Here is an 11,600-nt window from a genome sequence, read left to right as displayed (position 1 = left end):
AGCGGCACAAACCAACACACGCAAGCAACAAGTCAGTCCCCAATGGACACGCAGCAGTAACTTATTCACACTGTGTTCTAACAAACATTTACACAGCATGAATGAAGAAGTGACATACCGCTCGCTCCTGCTGCTGTGTGGATTGTCCGTCAGTCTTTATCCTCCCGGCAGTACGCTGAAGTTTCCTTAAGCCGCTCTCCAATACAGCGGCGAACACGGCGTTTCAATGTTTCCTTTTAATTCCACAGCGTCACAGATCGATCCTAGAAATCTCCGTAGATCCACGCTGTGGTACAAGTCTTTTTTGTTGACTTAATATTGCGGCAGTAATCTTAAACAAAGTGCCGCGAGGGACTAAACAAGAGAAAAAACACTATGGACGCGCAAAAACTCAGTCTTTCCAACACAGTATGCGTTTTACCTTTTATTTGCAAAGCAAAAATGCAATATAACATATCCATATGCGTGCGTGCGTGCGTGCGTGCATGCGTGCGTGCGTGCGTGCGTGCGTGCATGCGTGCGGTCAACAAAAATTGTCCTTCCCTAGCTCACCCCCCCATCTATTACCAAGTGCGCAGGTAAAAGCAATTAATTAATTAAATTAAAAGCAATAAAAGCATTCCACATGCAAATAAGATAAGATAAGATAGTACTTTATTGATCCCAATTTGGGAAAACATTTTTAGTTACAGCAGCATAAGGGACAAGGCAAATTACAATAAATTAGAAATAAGCAAGAAAAATAAAGAAAATAAAGAAAGAGGAAAATATACATGTTGAGTTCGGCAGGATATTATATATATATAAATATACATATACATAAATATAAGGCATATGGAATATTAATGTTAAATATGAAATAGATTATATCTTTAAAATGTACAACGTGGTTATATTCAAGAGAAACTATGGAGCAGAGAGTTATCTTCCAGCCAGAGGTGATTTGTTGTACAGAATTATGGCACAGCGGAGCTGCAGCAGTCTGTTGGAGAAGGGGCTCCGTTGACTGTCCAGCTGCAGGTGGAGAGGATGGGTGGGGTTATCCATCATGGACAACAGCCTGTTCAGTGTCCTCCTCTCCACCACAGCTTCATAGGGGTCCAGCTTGATGCCGATGACAGGCCAAGCTTTCCTTATCAGTTTATTGATCCTGCTGGTGTCACCGGCTCTTATGCTGCCCCCCCTGCAGACCGCAGCAAAGCAGAGTGCACTGGCCACAACAGACTAGAAGATCTCCAGCATTTGCTGCACACGTGGAAGGATCTTAGCTTCCTCAGAAAATAGAGTCTGCTCATCCCCTTCTTATGCACAGCGTCAGTGTTGATCCTCCAGTTCAGCCCATAAGTGCACTCCCAGGTACTTGTAGTTCTCCACAACAGCCACATCCTCTCCCAGAATGCACAGGGGTAGAGGAGACGTCCTCACCCTCCTGAAATCAATGACCATCTCTCTGGTCTTGGCCACATTCAGAATACTCACAACATTAGGCTGAGGTTCATCTTCCGCTCTTCTTGAATTGGTTGTGCTTCTTGTTGCTTCAGGCTAAAATAAACATAATTAAAGACATTTTGAGTGTTTAAAATGTGCTGTAATACACAACACATTATTTATTCCTAAACTTGCAGAAAGAAAAACTAAAGTGTGACATTTAATCACATATTTATATATCAATCTTATACACCTTGAATTCTTGTTGGCCAATGATACACATACCCTTTGAAGATGAGCTGGGAAGTTGAAGACTGTTGAAGACCATCTTTAAGCAGGACACTCTGCCCCGTCCTGTCAAAGTCCTCACTCCTGAAGTGATCACTGCAGAGCAGTGTCCTGCCACAGGAAACAAAACTGTCCCTTCTTATGGCAACTTCCCACTGCCTCCTCCTCTCTCCGGTTTTGGAAACCTTATAAACATGAGAAAGGTAGCCAGATATATAAATTATTGTCAACGTTGTCCTCCCTTCTTTCCTTTAACATTAAGGGTAAGGACAAAAATACACACCGAAATTATCATATTTTTGGGGTAATTGTATGTATGTATGTATGTACGTACGTACGTACGTACGTACGTACGTATGTACGTCAGAGTCCTGCATCGGGTCGGATATCCGCGGGTACCCGACGGGTGACCCGCAAAAAATGTGATTTGCGGGTGGTATTTTTTCAAACGCTTTTTTCGGGTTCGGTTCTGGGTAAAACAAAGATGATGCGGGTCGGGTTGCGGGTGTTGCATAATAAATATATTTAAATAATAATAATTTAGTTTAATGTTTAAATCCTCAGACCTCTCCCCCGCGGGACCGAGCATAATCATAACCTCTGCAGCGCATCAGTCTGCTGCTGAGCGCGCCACATTCTGAATGGCTGAGCTGAAACTTTCTAGCGGAGAATACAGCATTTTCAATAACTCTTCCTCAAGAGCGAAATCCAACGTCTGGGAGGCTTTTGGTATCCTCCTAGATTAGGAAATAACCAACATCCCACGCTTTTTGAGCCAAATATGCAACTGTGTGTGTTAATAATTACACGTTTTCACAGCTCATATATATGCAGGTTCGGGTCGGGTTGCGGATCTTGTGCCGGCGGGTCGGGTCGGGTTGCGGAACTAATTGGCAATGTGCGGGTAGCGGGGCGGGTAAGGTATTGCACGTCGCGGGTACGTACGTACGTACGTATGTATGTATGTATGTATGTATGTATGTATGTATGTATGTATGTATGTATACTTTAAGAATAAGACAACCACACTAAGAGTTATAAAAAAGGTGTCCAAAAGAAACATTAAATAATTGTGTAACGAAATGGTAACAACATATTCTAAAGAGGCTGGGTCAACATCAATCTTGTAATACTATTATCTCACATAGCCCCACTGATCCTGTGTAGCAGGACTTGTAATGTACATACATCCACTCAGTAATTAACGATTATCCTAATTATAGTCATAATATTGTCATATCTTACACGTGAAAGGTGATTCCACGGGTTCTTGTTTGCAGACTGCGGCGATTAGAGCATCCGTAGGCAGCACAAAAGTCCGGCATAGTCAGGTACTTCTGTAAACACAAAGCCAGCAATTTCCTGTATCATAATGTATCTAAAATGTAAGATGTTTTTAACAAGCCAAACCAATTGGAAAAAATCATGTGTAACTTAAGTTATGTTGAAAATAAAGAGCAGTTATGCCTCTCCCTCTGGTGAAAAGTTGCTGGGTCAACTCTTGTTATTAGCCAGCTAATAAATACAACCACGGCACATACACAAAGAAAAGCTGTAATTTCAACATGTCCAAGCATCCTGTATGATAGCCATGCTAATAATGTTTATAATAAACTAAACCGTTTGTAAATCAGTCAAGATTTCAGCAATTTAAGAGTATTTTTGTGCAGATCACTCACCTTACAACAGCTACCATAGCGCGTACCAGAGTAGCTGTTGACTGTAGCAAGATGGCGGCCGGTGAGCTACGCTGGAAAATCTCCCATGAGCCATCTAGTGTTTATATATATCTATGGGGTTGGGTATCCTTTGGATTTTAACGATTCCGGTTCTGCTTTTCAATTCCGGTTATTTATTAGAAAAATAACCGGAATCGAAAAGCAGAACCGGAATCGTTAAAATCCAAAGGATACCCAATGTTTTCACGGTTATAACCGTGAAAACATTAATCAAATCTGTATTCCTATTTACAAATCAATTTATACTGTTTAATTTATTACGGTGATTGAAAACAATTATATAAAAATAATCTCTGCATTGTTTAGTTAGTTCTAAGCAGTGCAGTTTGAGAATGTACAATTGGCCCAGTCTCCTCTGGTGTTACACTGCAACCTGCCTGTGCGACAGAGTCCAACCACACATGTCCAACACATCGGCTTTATAATAATAACAATAATAATAATAATAATAATAATAATAATAATAATAATAATAATACATTATATTTATAGCCTAGAGGCCTAGCGCTTTTCTACAACTCAAAGACGCTTGCACGCTTACACATGTCCTGCAATACACATGCTGCAGCTGCCCAGCTGCTCACTGTTTGTAAAAGTAAATAAATAGTATTTTCATTTCAATAATGTACTTTCTATATATCCTGCTTCATAAACAATACTGACATCCCTGTGCTCCTCCGAGTCTGGGGGTCCGGGGATGTGAGGACAGCGCGAGGACACAGACAGCTTTACTTCATAAAGGACATGGCGTCAATATTAACAACACAGGAGCTAAAACGCTTAATAATCTTCATTACGTGTTAGAGAAAGAACATAAGACAGTTTAACAAAGATGAGGCTGTTAAACGGGCAGCGGATCCGCTGTGTGTAGAAAGAGAGAGAGAGGGATACGCTGAGCTGCACCATGCAGCGATCAGCTGATCCGGAGCATAGAGAGAGAGAGCTGCGGTCCGCGGGGCTCGCCTCCTGTCCTCACAACTCTTATTAATCCCGGGACCGGACAATTGTTATTTGTTCCTACTCGGAACCGAGTTTTGCTTCCCAACCCTGCCACTGTGCTTCCCGCCCCGCCCCGCCCCCGTCTAAAAGCGGCGAGATGTATGGAATCGACAAGCAGAACCGAAACTAATATTTCTAAACGAACAATGGCGGACACGTAGAATTTGCGAATGAGTTCTGCCTTTTGTAAACTGAATTTATCAATAGAGAGGCGAAGTCCCTCCCCTTCCGGGAGCCTCCATGGGACCCCGGAAGCGGAAAATTATACATTGAAGTCAATAGAGAACCGCAGTGACGCGTCGTAAACCCGGAAGTAAGTTAGCATTTTTAGCACTTCCGGTTCCTTCCTCAAAAAGCAATGCATTTTTTCCATAGGGTTTTGGAAAATAGCTAGAAATAAGGTCTGTGGTTGACACAATCACGTTTTGTTCTACGACATTAAATACATCAGCACTGACCCCACTGGGGATTTTTGAAGAGTTTACGTGTCTGAAAAACGATGGTTGTTACCGAGTGGCTGAATAGGACTACAGAAATTGTCGAGGCCGTTTTACGTCATTACGCCTAAAACGTAAACACTCCTGCTAAGTTTGTTTTCCCCTGTCTTCTTCTTGAAAGCAAGTACCTGCCTATCTTTAGTATCTGTATATCTATATCTGACCATTAGAATCTGCATTTTTGAAATTGTCGTTTTTAACACCGTAGTTTTACAAATTATAGAATAATGAATTACCAGTGTTTTCCAATTTTACTCGGCAGTTCATTTCGTTAGCTAACGTTAGCTAAAGCTAGCGCTAATAGTTAGCTACGCAATGGTTTGTTGCTTTGCTCCGGGTTGCAGCCACAGGTCTTCGCATGAAACGTGCTTGTTCTATCGTTTCCCGGCCGATGTTTTCCAAAGGAGAGTCTGGATTCGTGCCATGAGGTAAGCTGACGTTACATTTTTGTCCATGTCACGGTGAAATGTAAATGATGGGTAGTGACTGTATCGCCGTTTTAGAGATGGCGCTGCTGAAAAGACCGCAACATAAGTAAAGATAATGAATACATCCTATTAAAACCTGTGTGGCTTATATGATAAGTCTAATTAGTACAAGCAGCATAACGTTTCACCATGTAACTAAAGATTGTAGTCAGGGAAATCAGTTAGACATATTGAACTAATAACAAATCACCTCTGGCTGGCAGAGAACTCTCTGCTCCATAGCTTCTCTTGGACGTAAAATCACATGTACATTTTACATTTATATTCAATTTAATATTCCATCCCTCACATACTTTTGTATATATAATAACTTATATTTAGTTTTTCTTGTTATGCTGCTGCAACACAAACATTTCCCAAATTGGGATCAATACAGTAATATCTTATCTTAATTAATTAAGAAATATAACTATTATAATTAGTGTAGCAGCTGACACCTATTTTCAATATGGATTAATCTACCATTTATTTCTTTAGTTCAATTTTCATCTATAAAAATGTCAAAATAGTGAAAATGTTCCCGAGACTTATCAAGGTTATATCTTTAGATGTTTTGTTTTAGCCTATGTACTGTATGTCTTAATGCTCTTATATGTGACGGTGTGACTTCCATGAAACTAATATTTTATATCTTCCCAACAGACGAGCTGACAGGAAACCTAACACTCTAACAACCACAACATTGCAAAGGCGAGTAAATGTAAATTAAAAAAGATTCACAATTTTTTTATTTCTTCTTCTTTCTTGCAGTGAGGTGAAGCTGACTTTGCACTTGGTGCCAGTAAGGATGTTCCTCACGCAGGCTGAATGTTTCTCCTTCCTTACTGACACAGAAGCCCTGGATTTGCAATGCTTCACTAATTGTCATTTCCCTGGCTCTGTAGGGACACTTTACCTCCAGCACAGCGGAAGACCCTACCAGACCATCTGGAGATGCCCCCAACAATCCTGATAGCCACAAATCTGACTCATGGACCTGCATCTGGGATGCAATGGTGAATGCCCTGACGCCCTCACATTCATTCATAGTCCCCCACTGTACAGACAAAACACAATCAAGGGCCTGTTGTTGCCCTAGCACCCTGGCAATAAAGGAAGCAGTCACACGCTTTGACCTCAGGACAGCTCCAAAGTTGCTGGCAGTCAACCTTCCTTTCCTGAACAAATGCCAGTTTGGGTTGGTTCGCTGACCAGTGGTAGCCACCTGAATTGCCCTCTGTTGCTCCTCAGACAATGCCATGCTTGCCACAATTGCCTCAGGTCCCTGATGGCCAACAGATTTGATAATTTCAGGAACAGTAAGTGTTTCCAAGCTGCAGTGTTCCTCTTCTGGCTTGGGGGAGAGAAGCCAAGACATTCCTGAAAACCTGCCCCCGAGTCTGTCCCTCAGCCAGTCACGATCTTCGGAGGTGGGCTGTCTTGTGAGCGGGTTAAATTAGTTATTGGTTTCAACAGTCAAATTAAAACAGTTACTAAATCAGCCTACTATCACCTAAAGAACATATCTAGGATTAAAAGACTAATGTCACAGCAGGATTTGGAAAAACGTGTCCATGCTTTTATCTTCAGTAGACTGGACTACTGCAATGGTGTCTTCACAGGTCTCACTAAAAAATCTATCAGAAAGCTGCAGCTGATTCAGAACACCGCTGCTCGAGTCCTCAGTAACACTAAGAAAGAGGATCACATCACTCCTGTTCTGAAGTCTTTACTCTGGTTCCTCACTAACACTAAGAAAGTGGATCACATCACTCCTGTTCTGAAGTCTTTACACTGGCTTCCTGTGTGTCAAAGAATAGATTTCAAAATACTGCTGCTGGTTTATAAAGCACTGAATGGTTTAGGCCCAAAATACATTTCTGACCTCCTGTTAAATTATGAACCATCCAAGTCTCTCAGGTCTTCAGGGACGGGTCAGCTTTCTGTCCCCAGAGTCAGAACTAAACATGGAGAAGCAGCGTTCAGTTATTATGCTCCAAATATCTGGAACAAACTCCCAGAAACTTGCAGGTCCGCTAAAACTCTTACTACTTTTAAATCCAGGCTGAGGACTTTTCTTTTTGTCGCTGCTTTTAATTGAACTATTCATATCTTATACTGCACTGTAACTTTTATCCATGTATTTTTTCTTTTAATGTTTATTTTATGAGCTTTTCTTTTTAATGACTGATTTTAAATGCCATTTTCTTAATGTCTTTCATTTTTTGTAAAGCACTTTGAATTGCCTTGTGTTGAAAAGTGCTATATAAATAAACTTGCCTTGCCTAATAAAGATTTCATGTGACACATACAATTGATTTGTTGATGGGAATTAATGTGAATAAATTAACTCGAGGTTAACGGTACTCTTGCTATCACTACTCACCGACACTATAAACCTTGTCCCTCATGCTAGCCCTGACAACACCGGTAAGCACACCTTTATCTAGGCTGCACTGTTACGTGTCCTGACTTGTAATGGTTCTCTCCTCTATCTACCCTCTTCTTGTCATCTTTGTAAAACGATATCAGACTGGTAATTGACACAGCCATGACTTCTAGTTAAATTCAGTGTGGCTAAAATGAAAAGCTTTGTTAAAATATTCAAGCACGCGAAAGTCAAATTCAGCTTTATTGTAAAAAATTCAACATGTGTTATACATCCAGAAATATCAAAATATTGTTTCCCACAGTGTGACATGTATACATAAAAGAAAACAAAAAGGGCCTAGATAAACGTGGTACACATTAAACAAAACAAAAAGGGCCTAGATAACCGGGGTATACAGTTTAAAATGTTAATATATTTAAAGTGTTCAAAGTGCAGTTTCAGTGCAAGTCAGTTGAAACGATCTTAAGTTGGCGTGACGTTGAAGTCGTGCGACCCTGCTGCTGTACTGGCTTGTAGTTCGTTTATAGCATAACGTTAGCATTTTGCTTCTGGCGACTAGATTTATGATTCAAAGATTATAAAAGTAGGGTTGACATGTGGAGATTATCCAGCTGAACAAAACGTGATCCCTCTCTTAAATGTGTGTCAACCACAGACCCTATTTCGAGCTATTTTCCAAAATCCTATCGAGAATTTGCATTGGTTTTTGACAAAGGAACCGGAAGAAGTTTACTTCCGGGTTTTACGACGCGTCACTGCGGTTCTCTATGGAGAGATAAAAGTTATCTTTTGATCCCGTTTGAATTGTGCCACGAATGACACATATTATGTTTGTCAATCTTAAACAATAATTTCCATGTAAAAAAAGTCACAGTTTGTCGTAAAACTGTTGAAATATAAGACTATGAAAAATACGCAACTAGAAAGACTAGAAATCCCAAATGCATTCTGGCAAGTGATGTCATAGGCGATAATGCTCCAAGACTGGTTGCGACTCGCAAAGCAAAGAAGAAGAAGAAGACTGATTTATTCCCTCCAATAAATATAAGAGATTGCTCCAATAAATTCACTTTTACAAGATGCCCGTGTGCTTTGTACCAGGTTGTAATCAAAAAATTGATCATACCACTTGCTCGTTCTATCGCTTCCCGTCTGGTGAAAGGACCAGGACTAAACATATCAGGTAATTTGGATGGAACATAGTCAAGTTAGCTACGTAGCTAGTAGCGAGCACGTCAGTTAGCATTACATTACATTACTTAGCCTTGTCATTTGTATTACCCTTAACATGAAGTAAACCAAAATGTTAAACAGTAAGAGTAGTCATGATGGTAAGTATTTTGTGAAACATTTGAAGAGTAGCCTATCGCCCCCTCCACCAGGTGCTAAGGGGGCGGGAGGTAGGCTAACGCCACATTAGCATATTTTCTACTTAATGCCATCTGCACAAATGGTTAACATTGAACATTAAAAGATCAGGCAGTTCAGGGAGAGTCGAAGGAAGGAAGGCAGGCAGCTTTGCATGACATTCTTCTGGACGTGTTTCATTGTGATGATAGTGAGAGTGAGTCAATCTGTTTATTGGAAAGACAGTAGTTGAGTGATTACTGAGAGAAAATTATTAAAAGAGATAATTATTCAGTGTTGTTACTTTAAAGTGTTGTTACTGACCTTTTTCTCTTTTATTTTCTTTACCTCACCTGTAACTGCTGAGACCCTGAGGAACATGCACACTGGACTGACCTGCTCTGGCAACCTGATTTCCACTGTACGTAATAGTATTTGGTTATGGTATATCATTTATATACATCAAAGGCACAATGCACCCCCCAGAGACACAAATGTATAGAGTGTGATATATTGCATTGGTCATGTGAAATCATCTTTACATACTAGAAAACTGTAGGAGCGGCAACTTGTTTTGAAATTGAATCTTTAATATCCGATAATAAAGTTGATCTGTTTTCTTTATTCTTCTCTCTCCCCAGCTCCATCCATCACCATTCTCTGTTCCTGCAGGTCCTGCTTGCTAATCAATATGCATATATTTTTACACAATTACAAATAAAGTCAATGTATTGTATGACATGAAGTTGTGCTTCATTCTGAGTCAATAATAAATTCATTCTGCCTTCAACTGCAACATTATTGTGGACTGCACCGACATCCATGTAGCTGCCCCCCAGTAAGATGAACCAAACAAAGCTGACACTCAACATACAGCTGGGCTCTTCAGTTTACATGAATAATTTGTGAAATATTAATAATGGTTTAAATGATTATTAGTAATTAATTATATAATTGTCTCATTGTAGACGAGCAGACAGGGAGCCAGATGAGAAAAGCAGAATATGCAGCTGCCATTTTCCACATGGAAAAGAGAAAGGGCCAAGTGTATTTGAGTGGACAAAAGAGAAATCCCAAATACGAAAAATCAAATTATACAATTTACAGATATGTATACAAATATATATATCCTATATACACCATGTATAATGATGGTGTATGATGTAGAAGGAAGTGTGGTAGATAACAAGTAAATATAGAGTTACATACAGATCATTGTTACAGAAAAAGATGGAATAATTAAGAAGCACGCAGTATAATAATAATTACACGCAACAATTAAATAACTGCTCAGCATCTCCACCACAATCCCAATCTGCTGTGTCCTGTTTTCCTCCCCTCTGCATAACACCCCATCACACATACGAAACACAACGCAGAGTCCGAGGGTGTTAAGAGTATGTTTATTTAAATGTCCTCCTCTCTACTGGCCAACACAGGGAGCATATGCTGGGTGTAGAATTGTTCCTGGAGGAGGAGATTTCCATGCCATGCAGGGTCTTTGGGGATGGGGATGATGATCGCCTCCTTCGTGGTCCACAGTAGCAGAGACTCCGGTCTGTGATGTGCAGCTGTTATATAATATACAATACATTTTTGAAAAACATTTGATCAACAAAAAAGGATTTGGTCAGGATCTAGAGTCAGTGTGTAGTTTATTAATTAATCAATGCTCTCTACATTAGGAAAACACATACCAGTGTACGAGAGGGAGTCACACACAGCTGTGCCTAGATAACCAAACAAATTGACAACAGGGATGCAAACTCATCAAGTACGAAAAAGGTGACAAGGATCCGAGCCCCCCGACCCCACAGAATATCGGCTTTAAAATTAGGAATAACAGAGGATTTTAGCAGTCAGAACAACTAAAGCAGCAGTGTTAATAATAACAGAAACGCCATAGAGTCACATCTAATAGAAATATATAAAAAGCATTTATTTTAATTGTGTAGCAGTCAGTTTATAATTTTGGCAGCACTGTTGAGCATTTTGAAAATGTATTTTCATGCCTCTGTGCAAGGCTTAGTCTTTCTATCTTTATAGCCACCGGTGTAAAGTAACTAAGTTCATAAACTCAACAAGTACTATAATTGGGCACAATTTTGAGATACTTGTACTTTACTTAAGTATTTCAATGTTTTGCTACTTTGTACTTCTACTCCACTACTGTTCAGAGGTAAATGGTGTACTTTTACTCCACTACATGTATTTAATCCCTTTAGTTAATTTACAGATGTGGATGAATGATGTGAAATATAATCAAGTGTTAAATCAGACTTTAGTTCCACCTGGAGTAAATCCACAAGCTACCCTGCAGTATACAAAGTCATTCAAACTAGCTGCACCTTTACCAGCTTTGAGAACACTTTCATGATCAATCATTATAAAACATATCATATTATTCTGAAATGGACCAATCTGCAAAATGACTACTTTTACT

General features: G+C 39.9%; 3 long non-coding RNA genes across 3 annotated transcripts in view; 1 reads left to right on the top strand and 2 right to left on the bottom strand.

Moving 5' to 3' along the window:
• Positions 1-317: 317 nt before the first annotated feature.
• Positions 318-3,544, bottom strand: LOC307036571. The gene is made up of 3 exons (XR_013807385.1): positions 2,962-3,544; positions 1,714-1,901; positions 318-1,542 (listed from the first exon to the last, which is right to left on the bottom strand). It is a non-coding gene; the product is annotated as an uncharacterized lncRNA (long non-coding RNA).
• Positions 3,545-4,551: 1,007 nt separating this feature from the next.
• Positions 4,552-9,898, top strand: LOC307036572. The gene is made up of 2 exons (XR_013807386.1): positions 4,552-5,379; positions 6,082-9,898. It is a non-coding gene; the product is annotated as an uncharacterized lncRNA (long non-coding RNA).
• Positions 8,033-11,600, bottom strand: part of LOC307036573 — a 25,182-nt gene continuing 21,614 nt past the window's right edge. The window contains exon 2 of the long non-coding RNA XR_013807387.1: positions 8,033-10,728. This is a non-coding gene — a long non-coding RNA (uncharacterized lncRNA). The remainder of the gene's footprint in view (positions 10,729-11,600) is intronic.

The sequence above is a fragment of the Notothenia rossii genome (assembly GCF_949606895.1).
Source record: "Notothenia rossii genome assembly, chromosome: 4".
NCBI classification, from domain to species: Eukaryota; Metazoa; Chordata; class Actinopteri; order Perciformes; family Nototheniidae; genus Notothenia; species Notothenia rossii.
This window is presented reverse-complemented; position numbering and strand designations above follow the sequence as displayed.